The sequence below is a fragment of the Pelobates fuscus genome, chromosome 3 (genome assembly GCF_036172605.1).
Source record: "Pelobates fuscus isolate aPelFus1 chromosome 3, aPelFus1.pri, whole genome shotgun sequence".
NCBI lineage: Eukaryota > Metazoa > Chordata > Amphibia > Anura > Pelobatidae > Pelobates > Pelobates fuscus.
In genome coordinates, this window is record NC_086319.1 from 165,108,457 (window position 1) to 165,122,871 (window position 14,415).

General features: G+C 40.2%; 1 protein-coding gene across 1 annotated transcript in view; it reads right to left on the reverse strand.

Annotated features, from left to right (window-relative positions):
* Positions 1-14,415, reverse strand: part of LOC134601682 (uncharacterized) — a 152,922-nt gene that overhangs the window by 108,225 nt on the left and 30,282 nt on the right. The window lies entirely within an intron of this gene.

The window sequence follows — 14,415 nt, forward strand, 5'->3', positions numbered from 1 at the left end:
CTCCTTAAAGCCCAGCAGGTGGCCATTACCAGAGACGCTAGTGAGTACACCTTCTGGTATAACTCATCATGTACCCGTGTAGCCACCTTTACTTTTGATTACTGTGATATTGTAGATTGCCCATTCCCTAAATCACAGATTCAAGCCATTTATAAAGATATACCACAAGCAAAAGACCCCTACATTTGTGTAGTTGACAGACAGTGGGGGCACAATTGTGACCATTGGGGGGCGGCGGGATGGAATACCGGGCCTGCCTGGGGTTACAAACCAAAAAGTGCTTTATCAAAAGTAGATGATCATGGCAGATCCCTCCTCCAAAGAATGACTTTAAGAAAGCCTGGAGGAAGTACACCTATGAAGTTAATGTTAAATATTGAACATCCTGGCCCAGAGGATGCTGGCCAATATGTAATGGGAATGTACTGGAGAAGAGGTTCCTATATAATAAACGAGGAGATTTCTACCTCAATGATATGTGTCACTCTCCAGAGTGGCAAGGAGCTGTACATATGGTCCCAAATCCGCTGAAACCACATATCCAGTCCTTTAGAGACATGATGGCCATTGCTAACCCTACTTTTGAAGATAAAGGAGTAAACAAGTGAATATACAGTAGTAAAATACGTGTGGTAGCCAAGAAATGGCTACAGACCACCAAGTGGGAACCCCTTATACCACTTATACAGAAATATTAGAAATACATACAATTGGTGGAACACACGTCTGATGATTCTAGAAAATAAGACAGAATGGCATAGTATAATACTGTTTAGTAGAGATATATATGAAAAAAATAGAGCAATATTACTCACAAGCCCAGAGCCAAATCAGCATATGGCTCTCATGGGAAGCGTGATGGGACGCTTAATAGGATGTCCCCATCCTTCTTCTTGTTGTTCCTTAAATAGTAGTTGGTGAAGGATGACATATTCAGATGTCTTTCAAATTGCAGATGTATCTTTATTTGATGAATAAAAGTTGTACAAAGGTAAAGGATAAAAATTCCAATTAAAAATTTATAAAAGTAATATAAATAAAAGTCCTGTATATACAGTCTGATCCAAAACGCGTTTCGCCCTGTGGTGGGGGCTTCCTCAGTTGGTGTCAGTCAGTATCTTCTGGGTAGGCTTCCTCGGCGTTCTTTTATGGCACTTCTGTGTTCTACTTCCGGGTTTGCATTACTTGTCCGCATTTGGAACGCATACTGCGTTCCACCGCCGTCTACATGCGTTCCACTTCCGGGTCGCGTACTGTGTGTCAATCGGGCGCACAATAGACGTCACTGGAACGCATGGTAGTCGGTTTATGCGTTCCACTTCGGAATATTTTAGAATTAAAGTCATTACAGAATGTATATTTTCAAAATTTCAGAATATTTTAAAATTAAAGTCATTACAAAGTGTATATTCTCAAAATTTGGTGATTACTGTGTGATATATTAATTTGTATATTCCAAACGCAATTTTATATACATATATAAAACTTGTATGATAACTAATAACCAGGAATAAATAAGAATACAGAGCAATCTTCAAAAAATAAGGAAATTATAATGCTGTAAGGCTTAAGTTAATACATGGCATTAGAATACATGATATACATATTGATATTGTGTTTACATATATCTGTTATTAATAAAAATTAGTTCTAAAAAGGGATATGTGTAATAATATATACTTATAGGGCTTATATGATATATAGTAATATTGTATGTAATTATAGCTAAAATCTATTATGGTAATTATTGCTAAAAATGAGGAAAAATTCATACTTTAAAAGGAATAAATAGGAAAAATTATGTATATTTTTTTAAATAAAGTGACAAATCTCGAAATCCGAATTCAGACCATAAGGGATGAGGGTATTAAAATTGAAAATAAATTTCATCTCTTCTGAGCCTATCTTTTTGGTGTAATCTCCCCCTCTCCAATCTTTCTTAACTATTTTGAGGGGGCAGAAAAAAAGGTGATCCGGGTTAAGGTTATGATGTGTTTTAAAATGGTTTGATACGCTGTGGGTTTACAAACCTTTTTTAATATTCCTAACGTGTTCAGATATTCGTACATGTAGACACCTAATTGTCCTGCCAATATATATTAAATTACACGGACATTTTAATAGATAAATGACTCCTTTTGAGAAGCATGTTAATTGGTCTTTAATAACAAAATCGATATTGGTGTGTTCTCTAAGGTCTGTTATATGTCTTTTTGGATTTTTTGTTGACCTACATGCTAAACATGTTCCGCACCCATAAAAACCTTTGCTTTGGTTTAGAAAGTGTCTGATGCTTTTTGGTGGCCCTTCGCTGCTGTGGACTAATGCTCTCTTTAGATTCGCTGCACCTCTATAGACGATTCGAGGTCTGGATGGTAAAACTTTTTTTTAAATTGGATCTCTTTGGAGGATGTGCCAGTGTTTTTTAATAGTCCTATTTATTTTGTTATTGTTTCCGTTGTAATTGCATATAAAATGTGCCTCATTTGTGTTTAAAATTTTGGGGTTTTTCTGTTGTTTGTAAGTTAATAGTTGCTCTCTGGGAGTATCTCGAATTTCTTCCATAGCTTTTTTATACAGTGTAAAACCATATCACAAAGGTCTACCAAACCATGTCTTATTTAGAAGACAGACATTATACGATTAAAGATATAGACCTCATGTTTTCCTCTGTTACTGACATAAACATGGACGAAGGTTACATTAATACAGAAAAATGTAGAAATAACCTAGAAAAAACTTTAATACGCAAAATGAAAATTAAATGGGAAATAGCCACTCTGAATAAATATGTGAAAGAACGAATCACACCTAGGGGGCTTAGATTTGAAAAAGATCCCACGTTTGATAGGGAAGACCCTTGTTTCATGACTGGCTGGAATAAACTCCTTGAAGGCTTCTCTTTTAGCATGATTGGTTACATCGTGTCTAGAAGGGAAGAAAACTTAATACAGATAGATGAGGAAATCACGACATGGAAACAAAAACTCAGTGAGACAACCAACCCTGAAACATTTAACCAAATAATAAAGGAAATTAAAATTAAAATTGAAAAAGCAGAAAGAGATACTATTGAAATAAAAAATAGAAAATATCTAAGAGACACAAATGACTACAAAACTGGCAATATCAGATTCCCAAAAAGGTGTAATTATAACAAGAACAAACACAATCAGAAAAACCAACAGTGGAGAGCACAGGTAGAAAACGAATCACCCTATAGGAATAGAAATCGCAACACTTATCATAGGGATAATATAGAACCAAGATCACATAGAAAAGCACCTAAGAGAGACACTAATATTAGAAAAGAATCACCTTCTATTCCCACCCGAACATATAATCACCCGAACAAAAGATATATTCCCTCGCACGACCAGTCTTATAGAAGCTACAGTGAGGTAGTAAAACAGGGTTCACAAAGGACAGACAGAAGGTCCCCACTGAAACAAAGAGAGAATAGACAATATGAGAGATCCTCTCCCACATCGGCTGCAAGAAGAGACGCATACTCTAAACCTATTCAAAGGAACAGCCATCCTGAAACAAACCCTATCAGAGAACGTAGAAGGGACGATAGAGAGTCCAGAGATCAGGATGAAAGAAGAAGACCACTACAAACGATAGATGAAACATTGGAAAATTATAGGACACAACAAGCATCATCATCTTCGTTTTTTTGGAGGGAACCGATCACAGAGAGACTCAAATGGCAAGAAAAACCCCCATCGTGGGAATCCCCGGGCAAACGCCAAAGATCAATCGAACACGAAATAGAAGAGGAAGAGAGAGGGAATAAAGAAAAAAGAGGGAAGAAATAAACTCAGACGGGATCTTCAATCTCACCGACTACCCCCTAACCAATGAAGAATTAAAAGTCCTAAAAAAGGGTCTTAAATTTGCGCCCACATTAGAAATAAACAAATTCGAATTCTTCATAGACATGAACAAATTCTTAAGAAAATTATGTCTAAAGAAATTTTTTCACAACAAAGAAACATCAATACACACAGAACAGGAAGGGGAATTAGAATTCATACACACAGATTTAAAGGAGAGATCACAATTCTTCCCTAAAAACATGATCTCAAATGAGATGAGGGCCTTTGAGACGATAGTCATGGCAGAAATAAATAATGTGAAAAAACTAAACAAATATCAAAACAATATGTCAGTAAAAGAAAGAAACACCCTTAGAAAGATACAGAAAAATGAAGATTTAATTATTGTCAGGATCGGGACAGGGATCCAACACGCAGAGTACAAACAGTAGCCAGATACGTATACCGGACCTTAGAATGGCCGGACTAACGTAAGTAGTACAGTATAGAATGGTCAAAGGCAAGCCGAGGTCGAGGGTAACAGAAGACAGGTAAGCGAGAGACAAGCCGAATCAAGGGTAACAGAGATAAGCAGAGTAAGGTAAACAAGCCGGGTCAAAACCAAAAGGGATAATAGAATACACAAGCACTGAGTGACTAGAACAAGCTAGAACCACGACAGGGCAATGAGCTAATGAAAGAAGCTCTGTTAAATACCCTGTTCAGAGCAGTAACCACGCCTCCAAGGCGTCCTGATTGGTCCTGCAGCACTTGAGTGACAGGTCGTTCCGGAGGAGTGTCCTGATGACAACTTCCTGCCTAGATGCTGTAAAAGGCAGTCACTCCCTCGCGGCCGGCCTTGCATGACCGGATAGACCGTGGGGAAGGGAGCCATCAGGCCGTCTGGATGGAGGAACAGCTAAGTCTCTACCTCTTTCGGAGGTAGAGACCACAGGTACCCTGACAATTATTAAACCAGCCGACAAGGGGGGAGGAACAGTGGTCCTCTCCAAAGCACAATATTTACAAGAATCGGAAAGAATTCTTTCAGATAACAACACTTATAAAAAACTAAATTCAGATCCGACCAGTAAAGTCAAAGATCTATTTGACAATTACATACAAAAAGGTCTAGATAAGGGTATACTAACGGAAAAAGAAAGTAAATATCTGTCAATTACACATCCAAAAATACCAGTATTTTACTACCTTCCTAAAATTCACAAAGACATAAAAAAAAACCCAGGACGCCCAATTATTTCCGGGATAGACTCCATTTCCTCCAGAGTCTCGGAATACATTGATTTGCTTTTACAACCCATAGTAGTTAAAAATCCTGCGTATCTAAAAGATACCATACACATATTACAACTTTTAGGAACAAGTAAATGGGAAAATGGCAATATATTAGTCACTAGTGATGTCACATCTCTATACAGCATAATTCCACACGAAGTTGGTGTAGAGGCAGTAAAACATTTTTTAAGAAAAGCAAATTTTAAGGAAGAACAGATGAATTTTATATTGGAAGGCATCCATCTTATTTTAACCAATAATTTTTTTTGGTTCGAGAACACTTTTTATCTGCAAATTAGAGGTACGGCGATGGGCACCAAATTCGCGCCCAGTTATGCCAACTTGTTTATGGCATACTGGGAGGAGATTTTCATTTTTTCAGAGCATCCCTGGGTGTCGAATTTGGTGACCTATCGCCGATACATAGATTACATATTTTTAATTTGGAATGGTTCTCATGATCTTTTAAATACGTTTTTAGCTTTCCTCACATCTAATGAATGGGGAATCGTACTCACTACCATACATAGCACTACAGAAATTAACTTTTTGGACCTTCGTATTTTTATCGAAGCTCAACAGATTAAAACTAAAAACTTTTTTAAGCCAGTGGACGCTAACGGATTCATAGAAAAAAAGAGCTGCCACCACAAACCCTGGCTGGACAACGCTCCCAAGAGCCAGTTCTTAAGAATAAGACGCAATTGTACGACTGAACAGGACTACATGGGTCAAGCAAGCATAATAAAACAACAATTCCTAGAAAGAGGTTACGAAGAGATAAAACTAACTAAAGCTATGGAAGAAATTTGAGATACTCCCAGAGAGCAACTATTAACTTACAAACAACAGAAAAACCCCAAAATTTTAAACACAAATGAGGCACATTTTATATGCAATTACAACGGAAACAATAACAAAATAAATAGGACTATTAAAAAACACTGGCACATCCTCCAAAGAGATCCAATTTAAAAAAAAAATTTACCATCCAGACCTCGAATCGTCTATAGGGGTGCAGCGAATCTAAAGAGAGCATTAGTCCACAGCAGCGAAGGGCCACCAAAAAGCATCAGACACTTTCTAAACCAAAGCAAAGGTTTTTATGGGTGCGGAACATGTTTAGCATGTAGGTCAACAAAAAATCCAAAAAGACATATAACAGACCTTAGAGAACACACCAATATCGATTTTGTTATTAAAGACCAATTAACATGCTTCTCAAAAGGAGTCATTTATCTATTAAAATGTCCGTGTAATTTAATATATATTGGCAGGACAATTAGGTGTCTACATGTACGAATATCTGAACATGTTAGGAATATTAAAAAAGGTTTGTAAACCCACAGCGTATCAAACCATTTTAAAACACATCATAACCTTAACCCGGATCACCTTTTTTTCTGCCCCCTCAAAATAGTTAAAAAAGATTGGAGAGGGGGAGATTACACCAAAAAGATAGGCTCAGAAGAGATGAAATTTATTTTCAATTTTAATACCCTCATCCCTTATGGTCTGAATTCGAATTTCGAGATTTGTCACTTTATTTAAAAAAATATACATAATTTTTCCTATTTATTCCTTTTAAAGTATGAATTTTTCCTCATTTTTAGCAATAATTACCATAATAGATTTTAGCTATAATTACATACAATATTACTATATATCATATAAGCCCTATAAGTATATATTATTACACATATCCCTTTTTAGAACTAATTTTTATTAATAACAGATATATGTAAACACAATATCAATATGTATATCATGTATTCTAATGCCATGTATTAACTTAAGCCTTACAGCATTATAATTTCCTTATTTTTTGAAGATTGCTCTGTATTCTTATTTATTCCTGGTTATTAGTTATCATACAAGTTTTATATATGTATATAAAATTGCGTTTGGAATATACAAATTAATATATCACACAGTAATCACCAAATTTTGAGAATATACACTTTGTAATGACTTTAATTTTAAAATATTCTGAAATTTTGAAAATATACATTCTGTAATGACTTTAATTCTAAAATATTCCGAAGTGGAACGCATAAACCGACTACCATGCGTTCCAGTGACGTCTATTGTGCGCCCGATTGACACACAGTACGCGACCCGGAAGTGGAACGCATGTAGACGGCGGTGGAACGCAGTATGCGTTCCAAATGCGGACAAGTAATGCAAACCCGGAAGTAGAACACAGAAGTGCCATAAAAGAACGCCGAGGAAGCCTACCCAGAAGATACTGACTGACACCAACTGAGGAAGCCCCCACCACAGGGCGAAACGCGTTTTGGATCAGACTGTATATACAGGACTTTTATTTATATTACTTTTATACATTTTTAATTGGAATTTTTATCCTTTACCTTTGTACAACTTTTATTCATCAAATAAAGATACATCTGCAATTTGAAAGACATCTGAATATGTCATCCTTCACCAACTACTATTTAAGGAACAACAAGAAGAAGGATGGGGACATCCTATTAAGCGTCCCATCACGCTTCCCATGAGAGCCATATGCTGATTTGGCTCTGGGCTTGTGAGTAATATTGCTCTATTTTTTTCATATATATCTCTACTAAACAGTATTATACTATGCCATTCTGTCTTATTTTCTAGAATCATCAGACGTGTGTTCCACCAATTGTATGTATTTCTACTTTTGAAGATACCATGGCCGCTGAAACTGGATTTAATGACATTAATTTGTGGTTAGAGTGGATGAGATATAATGCCAACAAGCATAATAGAACCGCATGTTATGTATGTGGTGGTGCCCGACCTCATCTTGGCACCGTTCCCCTAATCCTCCCTTTAGAAATAGAAGAGTGTTTCTTGAGTCTTTTTGCCTACCACTATGATTTTAACAGGTCCCTCTGCGAAGCATGGACAGCAGAGTACCCTATCCTAGTAGGAGGTGTTAAACCCCCAGATGGAATTACAATCTATAAAAGTAATTACACTTGTTACACCATGTATGATGGGATTGGTAAATTCATGGGTAACTTTTCCAAGGGTTATTGTGCCACTTACAGAACTGTTCCCGTGCACCTGCTACAACACCATACTAGGTCACTAGGAGATATTTACTGGTTATGTGGGGATTTACAGCTAAGATCTAGACTGGAGTCCGAGTGGTGGGGAGAGTGTACCTTGGTCAAAGTCATCATGCCCATCCACATTATTTCTGATAATCATCCTAACACTCATGATCCAACACACACATCAGCCAGAGTCAAACGTGAAACCCCAGTAAAAGGCAGTTTTGACCCACATGTTTACATAGATGCCATTGGGGTACCTAGGGGGGTACCTAATGAATTTAAAGCTAGAGATGAAGTTGCAGTGGGGTTTGAATCACTCTTCACTATCATAAAATTGCAGAACCAGCTACACCCAGGACTCACAGCACACAACCCTGCAGGACTTGCCATAAGCAGAGCCTGGGCCTCATAAAATTGCAGAACCAGCTACACCCAGGACTCACAGCACACAACCCTGCAGGACTTGCCATAAGCAGAGGTAGCATTTCTGGATGATCATCTTGAATACCTGGACTTCTTATTTCTCCTACTTTTGTTTCAAATTATATTTATTTCTATCCCCATCCCCCACAGTATTACTGCTTAATTGATGACTATTGCACCCTCCATCCTAAACTCTTGTTTAGTTAAATGTTTGTTTTGCCAGTGTTGGTTATTGCACTCTATGCCTCATTAATTTATGATGTTCCCTATTTATGACTTTTTCCTATCTTATCTCTCACTTTCCCTCATATATCCTTAAATTCAAATTCCCTTTCATTTGCTTTTCCTTGATTTTGTTTTTAACAGCCCAATGATTCTCCACCCACAATCTGCTGTATCTAACCCCAGATTCTCTCCTTTATAGCCTGGGCCTCATAAAATTGCAGAACCAGCTACACCCAGGACTCACAGCACACAACCCTGCAGGACTTGCCATAAGCAGAGGTAGCATTTCTGGATGATCACTTCCCACCCACCCTACCCCACACCCCAAACCCCCCATGGTAATCATTACATTTATAGATAGCTCAAATTACCTAGCTTTCCTGTTAAACCAATTATGTCCACCAAGCCCCCCACACCCAAAATAGCTATACTCACACAATACCTCTTTAACCCTTAACCCTCCTAACCACAGCTCTTAAAAACAGCACCTACTCTCCTACTAATGTTCTCACTTCTATTTTTCACTTTCTCTCTCACTTCCCTCATCATTAAAATCTCTCTATCATTTCACTTACCTGTTCCTGCTAACACCATCTTCATTGCTCCCTCCCTGCTCCCCTCATCTCTGTATTCATCACATGCACTTTACTCATATTTATCCAGCCTTTCTCCACACACCCCTCCTAAATCCCTTAAATACAAGCTCTCATCCCCAACATTTAAATCTTACTCGCACCTTCTCTTCCTTTCCATCCTACTACTCCTAGCAGCAGGTGATGTCTCTCCAAACCCTGGTCCCTCCACTACTCAGCCACCTGGTTCAAACACCAGAAACCACTACAACCTAATACCCATTCCATGTAATTCTCACTATAATTCCTCTTTTAAAGCTGCCCTCTGGAATGCATGCTCTGTGTGCAGCACCTTTAAATCTACTTCCATCCATGACCTATTTATCTCACACTCCCTAAACCTACTTGCACTAACAGAAACATGGCTCTCTCCCTCGGATACTGCTACCCCTGCCTCACTGTCCTTTGGTGGTCTTCACTTTACCCACAATCCAAGACAAGCGGAGATTAAAGGTGGCGGTGTAGGTTTTCTTCTCTCACCCCACTGCTCCTTTAAAACCCTGCCCACCCCCCCTTCCCTCTCTTTCCCATCATTCGAAATTCATTCAATTCGCCTTTTCAAACCCTTCTCTGCTAACATTGCCGTCATCTATCGTCCCCCTGGTTCCCCTCTCCTCTTCCTTGACCACTTTGCTGCCTGGCTACCCTACTTCCTCTCTTCCAACATTCCATCCCTAATTCTTGGAGACTTCAATATTCCCATTAACCCACCTTTAACCCCAGCAGCCTCTAAACTACTTTCAATTACTTCCTCCCTTGGACTATTGCAGTGGGCTAATTCTCCCACTCATGTAGCTGGCAATACCCTCGACCTTATTTTCTCCTATTCATGTACATTATCTAATATCTGCAACACTCCATTTCCTCTCTCTGATCACCACCTCTTATCGTTTGCTCTCAATTACCCCCTCACCCAACAACCTCAGCCTAACCCCCCTCAGCTCAGGAGGAACCTTAACTCTATTGACCTCCAGCAGCTGTCGGCTGACATTGATTCACAACTGCTATCCATCCCTTCCCTCTCCTGTCCCTCACTGGCCATCTCCACATATAACACTACCCTCACATCTGCCTTGAACACTGCAGCCCCACTCCAAACATGCACCACGAGGAGAACACGACCCCAACCTTGGCATAATAAATCAACACGCTATCTGCAGAGTTGCTCCCGCTGTGCTGAACGCTCCTGGAGGAAGTCTCGCACCCAGGCAGACTATCTTCATTATAGATTCATGTTGCTTTCGTACAGCGCAGCCCTTGCCCTCGCCAAACAGTCCTACTTTTCCTCTCTCATTAGTTCATGCTCCCGCAATCCCAGACGTCTCTTTGACACTTTTAATTCCCTTCTCCGCCCTGCTGTGGCCACCCCCCAAACTAACCTTACAGCTGATAGCTTTGCATATTACTTTACTGACAAGATTGAACAGCTAAGGAAACAATTCTCCCCTCCTTGCCGTTCTCTTTCTCAACCACACATAAATCATGCTTTCCCTACCCTTCAGACTTTCTCCCCAGCTACTGAACAAGAGGTGGCTGCACTTCTCCATTCCTCTCGCCCCACCACTTGCCCACTTGATCCTGTCCCATCTCACCTCATCAGATCTCTCTCCCCTTGTCTTGTGCCTATCCTAACACACATCTTTAACTGCTCTCTCTCTTCTGGCACTGTTCCTGCTGACCTTAAACATGCCACTGTAATACCTATCCTGAAAAAACCATCTCTTGACCCGTCCTCCCCCTCGAACTATCGTCCCATATCCCTGCTCCCTTACTCATCAAAGCTTTTGGAAAGACTTGTCTTTACCCGTGTGTCTCACTTCCTTAATTCCAACTCTCTCCTTGACCCTCTTCAGTCTGGCTTCCGCCCTCTCCACTCTACTGAGACCGCTCTTATCAAAGTGACTAATGACCTAATCTCCGCTAAATCCAAAGGTCACTACTCCATATTAATTCTCCTTGACCTCTCTGCTGCCTTTGACACAGTTGATCATTCTCTTCTCCTTCAAACTCTTCAATCACTCGGTCTCTGTGACTCTGTCCTCTCTTGGTTTTCCTCCTATCTCTCCCAACGCTCATTTAGTGTCTCATTTTCCAAGGATACCTCCTCCCCTCGCCCTGTCTCGGTTGGAGTTCCCCAAGGCTCTGTCCTTGGTCCCCTTCTATTTTCTCTTTATACTGCCTCTCTTGGAAAACTTATTGCCTCTTTTGGATTCAACTACCACCTGTACGCTGATGACACTCAGATATACCTCTCCTCACCGGACCTCTCCCCGGCCGTCCTGCAACGTGTCACTGCTTGCCTCTCTTCCATCTCTGACTGGATGTCGTCACGCTTTCTCAAACTTAACCTCTCTAAAACTGAACTCCTTGTCTTTCCTCCTCCTAATACTGATCCTCCTCTCTCACTCTCCCTTCAAGTCAGTGATATCCACATAAGTCCATCCCTACAAGCGCGCTGTCTTGGCGTCATACTTGACTCTGGTCTCACCTTTGAGTCTCACATCCAGTTTGTTGCCAAGTCCTGTAGGTTCCAACTCAAAAACATAGCCCGCATCCGCCCCTTTCTTACGCAAGATGCTACCAAGGAGCTTGTCCATGCTCTAGTAATTTCCCGCATGGATTACTGTAACCCTCTCCTGATTGGTCTCCCCAAAAGCCGTACTGCCCCGCTACAGTCTGTAATGAATGCTGCAGCTAGACTGATTTTCCTATCCAGTCGGTCCTCTCACACCTCGCCCCTCTGCCAGTCCTTACATTGGCTCCCTGTATCCTATAGGAGTCAATTCAAAGTGCTAACCCATACATTTAAAGCACTGAACAATTCCAGCCCCTCTTATATCTCTTCACTGATCCAGAGGTATGCCCCTCCTCGTACCCTCCGCTCTGCCCGCGACCACCTCCTGACCGCTGCTCGCACCCGTACGGCCAACTCACGCTTGCAGGACTTCTCACGGGCGGCTCCTCTCCTATGGAATAACTTGCCTACTGCCATCAGACTCTCCCCTAGCCTTCAATCATTTAAGAAGGGCCTTAAATCCCATCTCTTCAGGAAAGCGTATGGCCTCCCAGAGTAATCTCTCCCTTACATACCTGTCCCTATGGAATAGTGCTTTGCTCTCTCCTCCAGCTCTGCTTCACTCCTACTTGATATTTCCTATCCTAATGTTTCTAATACCCCACCTCCTATAGACTGTAAGCTCATTTGAGCAGGGTCCTCTTCAACCTATTATTCCTGTCAGTTTTCTTGTAATTGTCTTATTTATTGTTACATCCCCCCCCTCTCAAAATATTGTAAAGCGCTACGGAATCTGTTGGCGCTATATAAATGGCAATAATAATAATAATAATAATAATAATAGTCACTGCCAATAAGAACCTTAACTGGATAAATTATATCTATTATAACCAACAGCGCTTTGTTAATTATACCAGGGATGCCCTCCAGGGTTTAGCCGAACAATTACAAGCCACATCCCAAATGACCTTCCAGAACAGACTGGCCTTAGACATGATTTTGGCTGAGAAGGGGGGTGTATGTAAAATACTACCCGACACCATGACTTGTTGCACTTACATTCCAGAAAACACAGGCCCCAATGGTAAGGTCACTTTGGCCATAGAAAAGTTGAATAAACTCTCAGAAGAGTTGAAAAAGAATTCTGGGGTGACAGATCCCTGGGAAAAATGGTTTGGTTGGATGACTGGTTGGAAAAAAGCTTTAGTTCATATTGGTATGGCTCTACTAATTTTTCTTTTTGTTCTCGCTCTTCTCGTTTGTTGTGTCCTCCCATGCCTCAGAAAATTCCTACAGAAGACTGTAGACCAAACGACACCAACCTTTACTCATCTGGAAATTGGTGATCAAGATCTCACATCGCCCTGCATTCCGCTACAAACTCTTCCCTATGACGACGAAGTGCAGAAATTCTAGGGAGGGACAGCTAAGGGACAGCTTCCGTCTGTATGGGTTAGTCTACCGTGTGGAGAAGTGGTGGACAAGCCACCGTGGGATACCCATGGGAGTGAAGCGTTCGAGAGCCGTACTGACGGATGAGTTGCAGCCTACTAGGGTCAGATTAGGGATAGACTTGCACTTTGCACTAACACCAAAGTAGCGGACATGGGGTTTTATGTGTCTTTGGGCTAACAAATCTTCTGATATTAACAAATAAAGTTTATCTTATTTTAGCAATTAACACTCTATAGGGGGGACTGTTGTAGAATTATTAGACCCCTTATAACCTATAACCATTAATAGGCCCCTTATAAACTATATAATCCTTACAGGGCCCCTTTAATACTATATTCTCATATTCAGCTCTCAGGCCTCATAGTTTAAACTTTACAAGATTCCTTTGTTTGTGGAAACAGCATGTCAGCAGAAAGTGCTAGAATCTTCTGATTAAATGAAACTCTGTAGCAGATAGTCTTGATAGAATGTATAATTGCTAAAGAAGCCTTGAGATGCTAACTTTGAAAAGACTAAGGTACCAGTCACTCCTTATGGAAAACTGCCAAGCCCCCCTCCCATCGAGAAAGCTCCCTCGTGCTAGCAAAGATGGCGCTGAAACCTGGAGGAGCTCATCATGACGTTAGTTATGACATAAGACGTAACACCCAACACTGACCACTTTACACCTTTAGCCAATTGACAATGTTTTCTTACTTTTTATCTTGATTTTACAATGATGTAATTTTGCCTTTAAAAGAGCTTGCAAGCCTGCTTTTAACCAGATGCCATTAAATTTTCTCGAAGTGCTTTTAACCTGAACTCCATGTGTCAGTGTGAACTTACTTCTGCGTATACGCAATTTAATCATCTCAGATTTGGACAGGAACAGATAGACATTTAAACATATTTGTTTATTTCTAAATTAATCTACATCAACACCAAACAAGACAAAACTAGTAGAACCCAGAACCAGAGAAGGATAGAAAGCTAAAGCCAGAACATGTACACAATAT